The sequence below is a fragment of the Macaca nemestrina genome, chromosome 13 (genome assembly GCF_043159975.1).
Source record: "Macaca nemestrina isolate mMacNem1 chromosome 13, mMacNem.hap1, whole genome shotgun sequence".
Lineage (NCBI taxonomy): Eukaryota > Metazoa > Chordata > Mammalia > Primates > Cercopithecidae > Macaca > Macaca nemestrina.
This window is the reverse complement of record NC_092137.1, coordinates 24,333,537-24,350,535: the sequence shown is the minus strand read 5'-3', so window position 1 is coordinate 24,350,535 and position 16,999 is coordinate 24,333,537. Positions and strand designations below refer to the sequence as shown.

Genomic DNA, 16,999 nt, shown 5'->3' with positions numbered 1-16,999 from the left:
TCGTAGGACTTCCTCCCACTCACATGCCAGTCACAAGTTCAAGCCTCTGGAACTTCGGAACAACTGGCTATAAGAGAGTTGTCACAAACTCTTCTCAGGTTCTCATAATTTGCTAGAATAGCTCACAGAACTCAGGGAAACTCTTTACTTATGTTTACCAATTTATTATAAAGGATATTACAAAGGATACAGATGGCAACCAGATGGAAGAGATGCAAAGGGCAAAGAGGGCACAGAGCTTCCATGCCCTCTCTGAACATGACACTCTCCAGGAACTTCTACCTGTGCAGATATCTGGAAGCTCCCCAAACTCAGTCCCTTTGGGTTTTTATGGTGGCTTCATTACATAGGCTTAATTGATTCAATCATTGACCATTAGTGATCGGCTCAGTCTTCAGCCCCGCTCATGTCCTCTGACACTAGGGGATGGGGCCAAAAGTCCTATTCCTCTAATCATGCCTTGGTCTTTTAGGTGACCAGGGCTCATCCTGAAGTTACCTACCTAAGGGCTGTCAGCCACCAGTCATCTCATTAGCATACAAAAGACACTCCTAACACTCCAGAGATTCCAAGGATTTTAGGAGCTGCATGTCAGGAAACTGGGACAAAGACCAGAATATATATCTCACCATATCACAAATGTGCACTGCCAAAATTTATTATTTTTTGATTTTGTAAAGACAAGGTCTCACTCTGTTGCCCAGGCTGGAGTGTAGCAGTAGAATCACAGCTCCCTGTAACCTTGAACTCAAACTCCTGGGCTCAAGTGATCTTCCCACCTCAGCTCCCAAGTAGCTGGGACTACAGGTGCATGCCACCATGCCCAGCTATTTATTTATTTATTTATTTATTTCCATAGAGATGGTGTCTCACTGTGTTGCCCATGGCTGGTCTAGAACTCCTGGCCCCAAGGGATCCTCACACTTCAGTCTCCCAAAGTGCTGGGAGAATCTTAGAGATTCTCCTTTTATAACAACTGCCCAGGCTAACAAACCTGTTTCCTTCAGATTGCACTCTTAATACATACAGTCACAGTTTGTTCTGATCTGCAGCCATTCCTTTTTTTTTTTTTTTTTTTTTCCTTTTTTTGTTTTTTTGAGACAGAGTCTCGCTCTGTCATCCAGGCTGGAGTGCAATGGCACAATCTCGGCTCACTGCAATCTCTGCCTCCTGGGTTCAAGTGATTCTCCTGCCTCAGCCTCCCAAGTAGCTGGGATTACAGGTGCCCACCACCACGTCTGGCTAACTTTTGTATTTTTAGTAGAGACGGGGTTTCGTCATGTTGGCCAGGCTCGTTTCGAACTCTTGACCTCAGGTGATCCATCCGCCTCAGCCTCCCAAAGTGTTGGGATTATAGGCATGAGTCACCGGGCCTGGCCCATTCTGTTTCTTTAATTTTTGTCTATTTTTTCTCTGCAATTTTTTATTTGGGTAGTTTAACACTGATCATGATCTTACTTTCTTAATTTCCCATCCTAAAAGGGATTTTTTTTTTTTCTTTTTCGAGACAGAGTCTCACTCTGTCACCCTGGTTTGAGTGGAGTGGTGAGATCTCAGCTTTCTGCAACCTCTGCCTCCCAGACTGAAGCGATCCTCCTCCCTCAGCCTTCCAAGTAGCTGGGACTGCAGGAATGTGCCACCATGCCAGGCTAATTTTTGTATTGTTTGTAGAAACGAAATTTCACCATGTTGCCTAGGCTGGTCTTGAACGCCTGAGCTCAAGTGATCTACTCTCGTTGGCCTCCCAAAGTGCTGGGATTACAAGGCGTGAGCCACCGTGTCCAGTGCAACAAACTTATATATTAAATGCAGTTTTTAAAAATTAGGGAAAAAAGGGCTGGGCACGGTGGCTCATGCCTGTAATCCCAGCACTTTGGGACACCGAGGCGGGCAGATCACGAGGTCAGGAGATTGAGACCATCCTGGCTAACATGGTGAAACCCCGTCTTTACTAAAAATACAAAAAATTAGCCGGGCGTGGTGGCGGGCGCCTGTAGTCCCAGCTACTCAGGAGGCTGAGACAGGAGAATGGTGTGAACCTGGGAGGCAGAGCTTGCAGTGAGCCAAGATCACGCCACTGCACTCTAGCCTGGGCGACAGAGCGAGACTCCGTCTCAGGGGAAAAAAAAAATTAGGAAAAAAAAATACAAGTCAGGAAGAGGAGGTGGGATAATAAAATCTGGTGTGAGTTTGGTGAAGAAGTTGGGAACAACCACATAAGGCCTTCAGGAACTGCTTACTTGCTCCTCAGTCAGGGTCAAGCTTGGGCAAAATTCTCATCACAAGTATAAAACTAAGCCCGTATCACATAAATTGGTAGATACCTGGCACAGCTCTCTCCCTTGAGATGGTCACAAAGTAGTTGACCCTTGGGTGTAGCTTTCTCAGTTGCCACCTTACCTACCTAGAGTTTCCATGATAGGAAGCCAAGTCTACACAGCCTACTCCACATCCTGGGTTCTAAGGAACACCCAAAAAGGGGTGTTGCAGAAGGTACACTCAAAAAGGAAAGTAAGCACATTTTCCTGGGCCTGGCCAAGCAAGGGCAGGCCTTGAGCATACCTGCCTGCACATGTGCATATACACACACAAAATTATTTAGAAATAATTCTGCATTTTTATAAAAAATGTGTTGAACCGGGTGCAGTGGCTGACACTTGTCATCCCAGCACTTTGGGAGGCCAAGGTGGGCGGATCACAAAGTCAAGAGATCAAGGCCATCCTGGCCAACATGGTGAAACACTGTCTCTACTAAAAACACAAAAATTAGTTGGGCATGGTGGCATGTGCCTGTAGTCCCGGCTACTCAGGGGGCTGAGGCAGGAGAATCATTTGAAGCTGGGAGGCGGAGGTTGCAGTGAGCTGAGATTGCGCCACTGCATTCCAGCCTGGCGACATAGTGAAGACTCCATCTCAAAAAAAAAAAAAGCGTTGAAGTAATTATCAAGCAATTTTTTTGTTTTTGTTTTTGGGTTTTGAGACAAAGTCTTGCTCTGTTGCCCAGGCTGGAGTGCAGTGGCATGATCATGACCCACTGCAACCTTGAATTTCCGGGCTCAAGCCATCCTCCTGCCTCAGCCTCCCAAGTAGCTGGGACTACAGGCATACATTACCACACCTGGCTAAGTTATTTCATGTTTTTCTTTTTATTTAATTTCATACATGGGTGTTTAAGTGTTTAGGGCTTCTAAACACTGAATTCAATCTTGGTGATACCAATTCCAGTATTTTTACAACTTCTTTTTTTTTGAGACAGGGTCTGGCTCTGTCCGTCAGGCTGGAGTGCAGTGGTATGATCACTGCTCACTGCAACCTCCACCTCCTGAGCTCAAACCATCCTCCTACCTCAACCTCCCAGATGGCTGGGACTACAGGCACATGCCATCATATCCAGCTAATTTTTTTTTTTTTTTTTTTTTGTAGCGATGGGGTTTCACCATGTTGTCCAGGCTGGTCTTGAATTCCTGTGCTCAAGTGATCCACCTACCTTGGCCTCCCAAAGTGCCAGGATTACAGGTGTGAGCCACTGTGCACAGCCTTTTACAGTTTTTAAATTAGAATCACATGATGTTCATGTTCACCAGGCAATTTATATTTGTGTATTCTAAATTTCAACATGTTTCAGCCATGGGATACATTCCTGACTCATTCTAAGAAGCTATGAAAAGCATTCATCAGACACCAAAATAACTCTTAAACTTAATTATACTTAGAGTCAGGATTTTTGTGCCAAACACTCAATACCCAACCATTAATTATTATTTTCTAAATATTGAGAGTGTAGTATAAGCTGATAAGTACATGTCAAAACCTGGTCCCTGCCCCAAGGCTTACCGTATAAATGATAAAACTGAATCCATTTAGACTACACACTACATCAAATTAAAAGCAAGGCTAACTCAAAAGGCGCAAAAAGTTCAAAGTCCTTTCCTTTTTTTTTCCATTCTTTTTTTTTTTTTTTTGAGACGGAGTCTCCCTGTGTGGCCCAGGCTGGAGTACAGTGCCGTGATCTCGGCTCACTGCAACCTCCGCCTCCCAGGTTCAAGAGATTCTCCTGCCTCAGCCTCCCAAGTAGCTGGGATTACAGCCGTCACCACACCTGACTAATTTTTGTATTTTTAGTAGAAATGGGGTTTCACCATATTGGCCAGGCTGGTCTCGAATTCCCAACCTCAGGTAATTTGCCCGCCTCGGCCTCCCAAAGTGCTGGGATTACAGGTGAGAGCTAGTGCATCCAGTTGGTTCTTTCTGTAAATCTCTAAGAAGTTACTATAATTCTAACCAGAATTTGTTGATTTGAGGGTAGAATTTTGTATTTTTAATCTTCTAACAATGACATTGCTGCTGTTCCAGGAAAGAACATTGAACTTAAGAAGACAATGTTAGAGTTGTAATACAATTTCAGTTACGCTCTCCTGTTGTTCCAAATGACAAAATCCAATTGTAAAAGAAAGCCCTTTGCTATCACCTAGATTCCTCCTAAGCATTTCAAGGAACTAAAGTATATCAATCCATCTTAATATTCTCTCAGACAGTGCCTATTGCAAAAAAGATTTTTAAAATAGACTTTGTTTTATAGAGCAGTTTTAGGTTCACAGTAACAATTTGGTGGAGGGTACAAAAGTTCCCCACATATCCCATACCCCCATACATGCGTAGCCTTTCCCATTATCAATAATCCCTCAATATTACAGCTGATGACCTGAATTGACACATCATTATCACCCAAACTTCATAGTTTAAGTTATAGTTCACTCTCAAAGTTCTACTTTCTGTGGGTTTGTACAAATTTATTATTATTTATTTCACTTTATTTATTTATTTTTTGAGACAGAGTCTCGCTCTGTCACCCAGGCTAGAGTGCAGGGGTACCAACATAGCTCACTGCAGTCTCCACCTCCTAGGTTCAAACTGTTCCCTGCCTCAGTCTTCTAAGTTGCTGGGACTACAGGCATGCGCCACCATGCCCAGCTAATTTTTGTATTTTTAGTAGTGACAGGGTTTCGCAATTTGACCAGGCTGATCTCGAACTCCTGAGCTCAAGCAATCCACCTGTCTCTGCCCCTCAAAATGCTGGGATTACAGGAGTGAGCCACCGCACTGATCAAATTAAAAGCGAGGGCAAAGATACTACTCTGTATCATACAGAGTAGTTTTGCTGCCTTAAAAGTTATCTGCCAGGCTGGCCGGGCGCAGTGGTTCACGCCTGTAATCCCAGCACTTTGGGAGGCCGAGGTGGGTGGATCACCTGAGGTCAGGAGTTTGAGACCAGCTTGGCCAACATGGTGAAACCCCCGTCTCTACTAAAAATACAAAAATTAGCCAGGTGTGGTGTCAGATACCTATAATCTCAGCTACTTGGGAGGCTGAGGTGAGAGGATCGTTTGAACCCAGGAGGCAGAGGTTGCAGTGAGCCAAGATTGTGCCACCTCACCCTGGGTGACAGAGCAATATTCTGTCTCAAAAAAAAAAAAAAAAAAGGGCCAGGTGTGGTGGCTCACACCTATAATCCCAGCACTTTGGGAGGCTGAGGTTGGCAGATCATGAGGTCAGGAGTTCAAGACCAGCCTGGCTAACATGGTGAAACCCCATCTTCACTAAAAATACAAAAATTAGCGGGGTGTGGTAGCACACACCTGTAGTCCCAGCTACTCGGGAGGCTGAGGCACAAGAATCGCTTGAACCCAGGAGGTGGAGGTTGCAGTGAGCTGAGATCGCACCACTGCACTCCAGCCTGGGCGACAGAGTGAGACTCCGTCTCAAAAAAAAAAAAAAAAGGTGATCTGCCAGGCATGATGGCTCATGCCTGTAATCCCAGCACTTTGGGAGGCTGGCAGGAGGGTTGCCAGAGCGCAGGAGTTTTAGACCAGCCTGACCAACATAGGGAAACTCCTGTCTCTACAAAAAATTTAAAAAAAAAAAAAATTAGCCAGGAATGGTGGCACTCACCTGTAGTCCCAGCTACTTGGGAGGCTAAGTTGGGGGAGGGTGACTTGAGTGTGGGAGGTTGAGACTGCGGTGAGCCATGATCTCACTAATGTACTTGAGGCTGGGCGACAGAATGAGATGCTGTCTCAAAAAAAAAAGAGGCCGGGCGCGGTGGCTCATGCCTGTAATCCCTGCACTTTGGGAGGCCGAGGTGGGCGGATCACAAGGTCAGGAGATCGAGACCATCCTGGCTAACACGGTGAAACCCCGTCTCTACTAAAATACAAAAAAAATTAGCCGGGCGCGGTGGCGGGCGCCTGTAGTCCCAGCTACTCGGGAGGCTGAGGCAGGAGAATGGCGCGAACCCGGGAGGCGGAGCTTGCAGTGAGCCGAGATGGTGCCACTGCACTCCAGCCTGGGCGACAGAGTGAAGACTCCGCCTCAAAAAAAAAAAAAAAAAAAAAAAAATTATCTGTGCTCCACTATACATCCCACCCTCTCTCTATTGAGAAGATGAAGCACAAGTGCAGAGATGAGACAGAGAGGGTCCCTGGACAGTGTTCAGTCCCTAATTCCATTTTGCCTGGCCCTACTCCTGTCCTTGGTGACACTGGCACACTCCTCTTACCTTGTACATGATTAATTCTTTTTTTGCTTAAGCCTTTTGAGTTGATTCCTGTTATTTGCAAACATCTTAACTGATACAAATACCTGGTCACTTACATACAAAATTAAGAGTTTTATGTTTCCCTATACAAAGGCATAAGAAAAGCACCTGCTGAAATTACTGAAATGGGAAGTGAGGCTTATTACTTTTTGAAACACATGAAAAAAAATCTCACCACAGTGAGCCTTTGGCTTAAGGAAGCTTTGTTCAATAGATTTCACTGATGGAGATGTTCTTTGCAAGGCTTTGATCACTATCTTTGCCCAGAATAACTTTATTTTGAATGTATCAAAAGCTTTAGAAAACATTGAACTGAAAATCATAAAAATAGAGACTTTTATTATGTTTGAAGAGTTCTATTGCCTAGAACTATTCTATTACACAACGAAAATAAACTGGGCCTCTCCCAGGATACCACCACCAGCTTTTGTTTAAACAGGTCATACAAAGTAGTAATAGATAACTTCTACAAAAAAATGCTATTAGTGCTTATATCTTGGAAAAAGAAGAAACTAGACAGAACTTGGAAAAGAACCACCTGACTATTCTCATTTGGTAGGAGAATCTTAAAAATCCCCTGAAGGACTCCAGAGAAATAATCTTGCTGAAATATAGATGGCATATCTTATGTCATAATATTTATTTTTTTCAGCATCCAATGGCATTTAGTGAACATTTAATGGAGCCAGGCACCATGTTGCTATCTTGTTTACTCCTATATCCTCTTTGCTTAGCACAGTCTTAGGCATATGAAAGGCACACAATAAATATTTTTGATGAGCAAATGAATAACAAAAGATAAATAAGACTCAACCCATGTTTTCTGGTAAGCAGAGAATAAAACAATTTGTGTGATGAGACAATAACTAAATGATGATTTAAAAACAACCATCTTCTGAATATTTTATATAAAAATTTATATGAATTGATAAAATAAGAATACCATAAAACATAAATGGACAGTGTCTTAATCTTTTCAGGCTGATATAATAGAATGCCATAAACTGCATAGCTTCTAAACAACAGAAACTTATTTCTCACAGTTCTGGAGCCTGGGAAATCCAAGAGCAAATTCAGTGTCTGGTGTTGGCCTACTTTCTGTTTCATAGATGATGCCTTCTAGCTGTGTCTTCACGTGGTGGAAGGGGCAGGTAGCTCCCTGGGGTCTCTCCTTTTTTTTTTTTTTTTTGAGACGGAGTCTTGCTCTGTCACCCAGGCTGGAGCGCAGTGGTGCGATCTCGGCTCACTGAAACCTCCGCCTCCCAGGTTCAAGTGATTCTCCTGCCTCAGCCTCCTGAGTAGCTGGGACTACAGGCGTGCGCCACAACACTCGGCTAATTTTTGTATTTTTAGTAGAGATAGGATTTCACCATGTTGGCCAGGATGGTCTCGATCTCTTTGACGTCGTGATCCGCCCACCTCAGCCTCCCAAAGTGCTGGGATACAGGCCTGAGCCACCGCACCCAGCCTCCCTGGGGTCTCTTTTAAAGGGCACCCATCCTATTTGTGATTAGGTGATCTAATCACCTCTCAAAGGCCTCACCTCCCAATACTATCACCTAGAGGGTTAGGATTTCAACATGTGAATTTTGGGGGGACACAACATTGACTCCATAGAAGATGGAGAATGTGAATAGTTCACAGAGAAAAATAATTTTATCAATAAAAAAGCCCAGCACTTTGGGAGGCCAAGGCAGGCAAATCACAAGGTCAGAAGTTCGAGACCAGCCTGACTAATATGGTGAAACACCATCTTTACTAAAAATAAAAAAATTAGCCAGGCATGGTGGCGGGCACTTGTAGTCCCAACTACTTGGGAGGCTGAGGCAGGAGAATTGCTGGAACCTGGGAGGCGGAGGTTGCAGTGAGCCGAGATTGCACCACTGCACTCCAGCCTGGGTGACAGAGTGAGACTCTGTCTCAATAAATAAATAAATAAATAAATAAATAAATAAATAAGGAAGGCTGGGTGCGGTGGCTCACGCCTGTAGTCCCGGCATTTTGGGAGGCTGAGGCGGGCAGGTCACAAGACCTCTACTAAAAAATATAGAAATTAGCCAGGCATGGTGGCAGGTGCCTGTAGTCCCAGCTACTCAGAAGGCTGAGGCAGCAAGAATTGCTTGAACCCAGGAGGTAGAGTTTGCAGTGAGCGGAGATTGAGCCACTGCACTTCAGCCTGGGGGACAGAGTGAGACTCTGTCTCAAAACAAACAAACAAACAAACAAATAAAAGCCAAAACTATCCTGTTGAGGAATGGCTTCCGAGGTTAATTTGCAAGCAGTGTACTTTTTGTTCTTTCTTGCTCTCCTTCATGGTTTTACTAAATTAAACATCCTTAAACTATAGGCACAAGAAAAGGAAAAAAACATATCCACTCTATACGTGCAACACAAAAAACAAAAACAGAAACGGCAAATAGCACCAAGCACCCAAATCCCAATCTCCGTCTGAGCCCCAATGCAGAAAACTCTCCTGATCTGGCCATTCCTCCCTAGGGCAGATGAGGATGTTAACCAGCTTGAGGATGCAGGGCCCCACTTGGGGCAGTGATTTCATAGCTCTAAGTTTTAGATGTTCATCTTGTTTTCATGAGAGAAGTTAAGACAGGGCAAGTGTCAAGTATGTCATTTAAACAATCAAAATGTGGCCTCACATTTGTCTGTGGCTTACCCTTGTAGATTGTTCTGTCCCCTGGCATTAGACCAAGGTCAGCTATTCCATTTCCATCTCCCTAGGGCCACGGTAGAGGCAGTTAAGCAGTTATCTTTCTTAAATTTCATTGACTTAAGGGCTGGGCATGGTGGCTCACGTCTGTAACCCCTGCACTTTGGGAGACCACAGTGGGACATTTCATTGGCTCAAGACATTATCTGGGAGAAGAAAATGTCAATACTACAAAAAAAAAAAAAAAAAAAGCCTGGCCAGACCGGGCCAAGCAGTACAAAATGATCTGATCCATTGTATACTTTAAATTAAAAAACTGTTGCTACCTAACCCCAGAAGAGCATGGCCCATGTTTCTCTATTTAAATAAGGAAAATAAAATCACAACTAGGCATGGGAAAATTCTCCAAACACAAGGCAAAAACCTGATTTTACCTCTCTTTCTTCATACCAACCAAAGTGAGACAATCACAAATAGCACTTTACTCTAATTCCCAGGATTGTTATAAGGATTAAATGAAATAATGAAAGTACTCTGCCAAGTACAAAATGCTACATTGATATTAGTTATGTTATTATAAGAAGGGAACTGGTATCACTCCAGGTTTGTGCTGTAGACAGCAACAATGACATAAGCAGACAACTGGGCATATCTGCCAGACAGGAAGCATTTCTGACTCTTGAACACAGATTGAATTCCCTTTCGCTGAGCTACACCTGCCAGACTGGAAGCCCCTGGTGCTTTGGTGATGAATGAACACGTCCTGTCCAGGGACTTTAGGGCCTCGCCCAGTCTGGCCTTTGACTCCACCCTGCAGTGCTGGCCTAGGCCCAAGTCTGGGCTAACTTCCCCCTTCAGTTTGCCTGGTACTGCCTTTCCGGTACCATCAGGCCTCAAGCCAGAGTCTCAAGTTATGCACAACATAAGTGGCCCAATAATGAGAACACTCCTTCCTTCTATGCCAGGGCTGGGAATTTCCCTTCTCTCCTCTTTCCCCTGAAGTCACTCCTATTTCCACTTCTCTGCTTTTCTTCTGCCCCGGACTCCACAAGGGGATCTGTAAGGTCAAGAAGCTAAGAAAAGATCCAAGGACCAAATTTGTCCCATTCACCATTCCTGTGAATTGAGTCTCCACTGCTCCTCACCTGTGCTCACTCCTTACGACGTCCTTGTTTCTAGTGGCCAGAACATGGTAGGGTCTTTTCAAAATTATTAATTAATTAATTTTAAAAATATATAACTCATACCTACTGCTGTTCACATGGAACTCTTCCCCACATCGGCCTTCAAAGTTCTCATCTGAATATTTGCTTCGACCGCCAAGATCTGCGCCTGCATTGGCTCCAAACAGGCCTGTGCCCCAGGCTTCAAGTCTCAGGGCAGAGCGTCTGCAGGGCTGGGAGCTTGGGGTTGGGGGGTTGAAAAATGGGGAATGACGCCATCTGCTCAATCCTTTTCTGCTCCTCCAGCACCATCCATTTTCAGGGTTAGTTTGTTTGGCAGGTGGGCAATATTATCATATGGAAACTCGGATCCTCAGGAAAGCATGAAGAGTGCCCAAAATAATAAATATCTGGATAAATCAAGACTATTTTTATTGCCTGTATCCTATTAATTTCTTTATAAATTATTTATTTAAAACTTGGCTCACGCCTGTAATCCCAGCATTTTGGGAGGCCGAGGCTGGCGGATCACCTGAGGTCAGGAGTTCAAGACCAGCCTGGCCAGCCCTTGTTTCTACTAAAAATACAAAAAATTAGCTGGGTGTGTTGGTGGGAGCCTGTAATCCCAGCTACTCAGGAGGATGAGGCAGGAGAATCGCTTGAACCTGGGAGGTGGAGGCTGCAGTGAGCCAAGATTGCACCATTGCACTCCAGCCTAGGCAACAAGAGCAAAACTCTGTCTCAAAAAACAAAACAAAACAAAACAAAAACAACCCCCCGCCCCAAAGTTATAGCATCGTCATGGAGGTAAAAGTATAACATAAAATATGAGCTCCGGGTTCTCAGAGTTTTCCTACTCTATATGATAATGTATTTATCTTATGGGATGCTTGGAGTCTGGAACTGCTGCTTCTATCTATTCTATACTTTTTTACATTGCAGGCTTGTTTTGAGGGTAAACATGGTAGAAATGGGGTACAGAATGGAATCTTTGAAAACTAACATAAGGGGAGATTGATAGAACATAAGATATATATGGTTGAGGAGAAGGATCAATAATACATGGAAAAGAAAACAGATGGAGACTAAACGCTCCCAGGGTAAAAGCTAGGTCACCAGGAACAAGTCTAAGAATCTTGCCTAGATTGTGGCAGAGCTAGAGGAAGAGAAAAGTAACACGGTAGGACTTAGCTCCTCCAGGTATTTGATTTCCAGCTGGTGCCAGAAGTAAAGAAGAAGTGGTGGGATTTGGAGAACACTAAGGAGGAAATGTGCAGTTAACTTCCAAGGACTGCCCTATGAGAAGAGGAAGTCAAGGAACTGGGGTGGTGGCTGCATCATCTATAAGTGAATCATGAACACTGAGAGACACTAAGGATGATGAAGGTCCTGAGCAGACAGTACTGGCTGCTCCATGTGCAGAAATTCTTGTTGAATATATTGAGTGCCCTGTAAGATGGTAAATGATAAGGATGAGGATAGAGGATGGGTGTAGCTAGTGTTATAAGCCTCATAGGAGAAGGGGTTTTTGCATGTGGGTGGAAAACTAGGATCTGAAAGCAGTCGAGGAGCAAGGAAAATGTTTCTTCAGCCACTTCCAAGGTCTGTGCTTCCCTCCTATATTCCATTCTTTATCTTGTTGAATAGAACTACCATTACCCAAAAACCCGAGAACTCTTTACTCCTTCTTCTTGTTCCTTATATCCAATCAAGACCAATCAAGACCAGCCTGACCAGCCCTTGTCTCTACTAAAAATACAAAAAATTAGCTGGGCATGGTGGTGGGAGCCTGTAATCCCAGCTACTCAGGAGGATGAGACAGGAGAATCGCTTGATCCTGGGAGGCGGAGGTTGCAGTGAGCCAAGATCGCACCATTGCACTCCAGCACCAAATGCTTAATATTCAATCACCAAATCCAATCACCAAATGCTTAATATCGAATCACCAAATGCTTAACATTGCCCAAATTTATCCCCGAATTACACAGGGTGGGAGGTATGTGTGAGAGAGAAGATAGATAACTAGAGGTGCTTGTATTTTGGACTGTGATAGAGTAGAACAGGATGGACAAACTGGCCTCAAAGTTCTGACGGGAACCCTGGGATACAGTTATTTTAGTGCTTGGGATACTGTAGGCATGCATTCAGGACCCTGATTTCCACCAGAGGTTGTTAGCTTTTTGGTAGGGAGGCTTTAAATTTTTTAAAAAATTTCTTTATAAGCATCTGTTTCTACAAATTCCATTTTTGTCCTGCCGAGGATTTGGTACCTCCTTTAGAAGGAAAGAGGACTCAAGGTGAATTGCACCAGGTCTAGAACCCCAAAACACAAATGATATTGGTCAAAGGATGGGAGAAAAATGAAGACAAGCTATGTGCCTTACAGGAATAAAAAATAGGTTTTACCTCTCAGGCCAACTCTCTGGAGCACTATGTTGTGAAGGATTCTGGTGCTTTGACTCTCAAACATGGGCTCCAAAAGGGCACATCAGTTACCGGTGAAGTGTGCAATGCGAATGAGGCCATGTGCTCAAGATTGCTATCCTTGGCCTGGGTAGTTTGTTTGTAGATGGGGACAGATTGGCTGGTCCCCAGCAAGTGAGGGGCCTCCTAGACTGATACAAGAGTTAGGCCTCTCTGTGTCACTGAGGCTCAGGACCTGTTTGTCAGGTCTTGGTCAGGTTCTAATCGAAGAGTTAGGAAAAACACTGAGTGTGAGAGCGGGAAAAGCCTGTTTATCGTCATCGAAGTTTGGTAAATTCCTTGTGAGCTGGCTGGCCAGTTCAGATGGGCCTGGGTTTGGAGCCATTTCACCTTCACCTGCCTCAGCAGGTAAGGAATGAAAGGATGCCAAGGGGTAATTTGATCTACACAGATCAAATCATGGGGATATGAGTTATGGACCCCGGACCAGCCCTCACCCTGCTTCTAAAAGTCAAAAGAAATCTTGGGTCTTGGCGGGGAGTGGTGGCTCACACCTGTAATCCCAGCACTTTGGGAGGACGAGGTGGGCGGATCACCTGAGGTCAGAAATTGGAGACCAGCCTGGCCAACACGGTGAAACCCATCTCTACTAAAAATACAAACAGCTGGGTGTGGTAGTGAGTGCCTGTAATCCCAGGTACTTGGAGGCTGAGGCAGAAGAATCGCTTGAACCTGGGAGGTGGAGGTTGCAGTGAGCACAGATCAATCGCACAGATCGCGCCACTGCACTCCAGCCTGGGCAATGGAGTGAGACTGTCTCAGGAAAAAAAAAAAAAAATAGAAATCTTGGGTCTTATATCCAAAAATCTTGAGTCTTACATTTGGTTACTTTTTTTTTTTTTTTTAGACAGAGTTTTGCTCTTGTTGCCCAAGCTGGCGTGCAGTGGTGCAACCTCAGATCACTGCCTCTCAGGTTCCAGCGATTCTCTGCCTCACTCAGCCTCCCGAGTAGCTGGGACTGCAGGCGCCTGCCACCACGCCCGGCTAAATTTTGCATCTTAGTTTCACCACGTTGGTCAGGCTGGTCTCCAACTCCTGACCTCAGATGATCCAACCGCCTCGGTCTCCCAAAGTGCCGGGATTACAAGCGTGAGCCACTGGGCCCAGCCGACATTTGGTTACGTTCATTTGGTTACGTTCATACACTAACTCCTCCCTCACACAAATCAAAAGAAAGCCTTTCCCTTGACGGAGCTTCTTGTCAAGGGCAAGCCTTTGGGATACGGTGGCGACCTGAGTTGAAGCCTGGTCTTTTGTGAGGAGACCAGGAACCGGGAGGGGAGAAAAGAAACAAATTCTGAGTTTGACCTTGGCCTTTCCCTTGGCGAGGGGTGGGGAGGAAAGTTTAGCTTCGTCGTGCTAGGCTCTACGGGGACAGAGTCTTCCTACTGTGTGACTAGCGTAGAGGATGCTCCTTGTGGGCGCTCCGCGTGTGTTATGAAGGAGGGCGAGGAATGGTGAATGGATGATAGAGGGTATGGTTAAGTCCTCCAGGTCCCTGAGAAGGGTTCAAGAGGCCTGTAACAGACCCATGGGCAAGGGTGGGATCGACCTCCTTTCCACCTTCCACCCCCCAATTCCCAGAGAATTTGTGCCCCCACATCAGTGAAGAAAACTTCGGCGAGTGAGAAGGTTCCAGGGAGAGCCCCGTGGCGGGGTGCAACAGGGATGTGGCAGGCACTGCTTGGGACTTTCCAAAACACCGGGGTCTGCCGTGGCAGGAAAAGCACCACCCAAGCTCAACATGTCACCTCGGAGAGGAGGAGCCAGGTGGGTCTCCGCAGCTCCAGGAAGGGCTGCCGGGTCTGGGGCTTCGGGGCCTCCCCGAGGGCAGAGAGGAGCGCTTCGGACCCGACCGATTCGGAGCAGACTTTCAGGGTTCAGTGCCCCGGAACTCCAGGGGTGAGGAGCCACGCCCGGGCAGTTTCGGGCTCCGGAGGGTGGGGAGTCGGTGCCCGGCAGCGGGCGGGCCGTCAGCTGCCCGGCCCGGCGCCTACCTCCCCGCCCCCCGGCTTCCTGCGGAGGCCGCGGCCGCCATGTTGTTGTGGGGCTGAGGCGGCGCCCGCGGAGCCCTGAGCGGCCGTGACAGGCTACGCAACAGGTTCGCTGGCGGCGGCCTGACGACCAAGCCGGCTGCAGCGGCGGCGACGGCGGCAGAGCAGGGTCTCCCGGCGGCTGCCCGCGCCCAGACTGCCGGTGCTGAGGAGCGCGGAGTCGTGCTGTGACGTGCGGGAGGCGCGGCGAGGGCGCCAGGTGGGTGAAGCCGCTAGCGGGGCTGCCGGAAGGCGCGGGGCAGGTGCGGGCGCTGCGCCTGCTGCCGGGAGGCTCCCCCGGCCGGGCTGAGGCGGCTGCGCGCTCCGCACGACGGGGACGGGTCCTCGGGAGCACGGGCGGCCCCCGAGCTAGGCCCCTGGCGGGCTCGGCCGTGCCGGGCGGAAACCTCCGGCCCCGGGTTCCTTCCCCTGCCGCCCGGCCGGGGGGGACGCCGAGGGGGCCTGGGCTGGGCTGCCCCTTCCTTGCGGCCGAGCCCGGGTCCCCGACCGCGGCCTCGTCTGGCAGGTGGCGGACGCCGGCAAGGGTCGGGGGGCGGCGTGGCCCTCTCACTTTCGGGGTGCGAGCAGAAGAGAGCTCTGGGGGCACCCGCACGCCTCCTCTGGGACCCATTTTATTTTCGCGGAGTTGGTTTTCCTTCCTGGCAAGGGTTGGTGCGGAATGTCAGGTGAGCCGCATCCCAGTGCGTCAAAGTAGCCCGAGTCACGAGAGGACAGTGGGCGGATGCTTGGCGTCCACCGCTCGCGTTCCTCCGGAGTTGGAAATGTTAAATTTACCTTCAGCGTTATTGACTTCCAGAATATACAGGAAGCACCGAGAGATGTAATCTCTCAGGCCAGATAAAGTTTATTTATTTATTTATTTTTTTAAAAAGACGTCTGCATGTGCATAGTGAGTGGGTAAACCGAGGCTGAAACTGCAGATGGCTTTGCATCCTGTAGAAAGATGCTCCATTTGGATTTATTAATTATGCGCTTTGTCGCTCCAGAATTACCAATGGCAAGTGTGCTTTATTTGAAACTTGTGTTAATACCGAAATAGGAATATGTTTTGATGAAGCCAACCCCGTTATGATAGGAATTAAGGTTAGCACAGAAATGACTTGCTTTGCTCTGTGCTTCTAGTTTGTTTCACAGTGTTTGCTTGCTTACTTAGAAATAGGCAAGGTGTGACTTGAAATTTTACGTTGTTAGCTCAGTTTAGGTAGCATAAGCTCTTGTAGGTTAAAGCTTCTTAAGCATTTCGAAAAATTGCCTCTCTCCCTGTGCTGGTGTGCTATGTTGTTAATCAGTGGTAAAACCTAAAAGCTACCTAGAAACATCGCATAAAACATTTACACGAATTAGTAATGACTTCCTTCAAAATTTAAAGATATTGACAACTCTGATGTGTTTACCTTGAGCTTTTTTTTGTCCGTGCCTGTCAGCCTCTTGTAATTACAAAAGTAAATAAAATGGATGTATTTGATGTTTTTGAAAACGTGGAAAAAGTGTTCATTGCAGCTATTTTGATGTAGTAGTAATAAGCAGTTGAAAAGCTTGCATTTTTTCTCCCTTCCATGTATTGATAACTATTCCCTGTGCCCACCTTTATAATGAAAGGTAAACTCGTCCGAGAAAACTTGACCTGTACAGAATTATTAAGCAGGGAGGTACCATTTTTCAATACCTCTCAAGGCTAAAATCTTGCTCTCTCCTGAATATGAGGAGGTGTATTAGGCATGTTCTGGGGATTGGATTAATAGTGTTAAAAAAATTTGTATTTTCACAAAAATAGCACGTACCCGTCACCCAAACTCAGCAGCTTTCAAGAAGCTTTTCTTTTTTTTTTTCTTTCTTATTTTAAAAAATCATTTAACCTTATGTAGTTAGTGTATCTTTTTTAAAGAGTGGGAAATTTCGTATGTAACCTTAGGATTTTTAGTTTTAATGTAGAGTTTCACAAATTTCCATCTTTAGTAAGACAAAAGGATCACATATTGGCTGTCTCCTTCAACTATGCTTTGTTCAGTATAAAATACGTTTACCATGGTTGTCATTT

The 16,999-nt window shown here is 46.1% G+C and overlaps 1 protein-coding gene across 7 annotated transcripts in view; it reads left to right on the top strand.

Annotated features, from left to right (window-relative positions):
* The first annotated feature begins 14,547 nt into the window (after positions 1 to 14,547).
* Positions 14,548 to 16,999, top strand: part of LOC105479823 (intersectin 2) — a 156,993-nt gene continuing 154,541 nt past the window's right edge. For 3 of the 7 annotated variants that reach the window (XM_011738146.2, XM_011738145.2, XM_011738140.2), the window contains exon 1: positions 14,927 to 15,160. The gene's annotated coding sequence lies outside the window, so the exon portion shown is untranslated. Of the gene's footprint in view, positions 14,678 to 14,926; positions 15,161 to 15,456; positions 15,627 to 16,999 lie in introns of those variants that run through there. The other 4 variants (XM_011738143.3, XM_011738144.2, XR_011611551.1 and 1 more) reach the window with 4 other exon arrangements.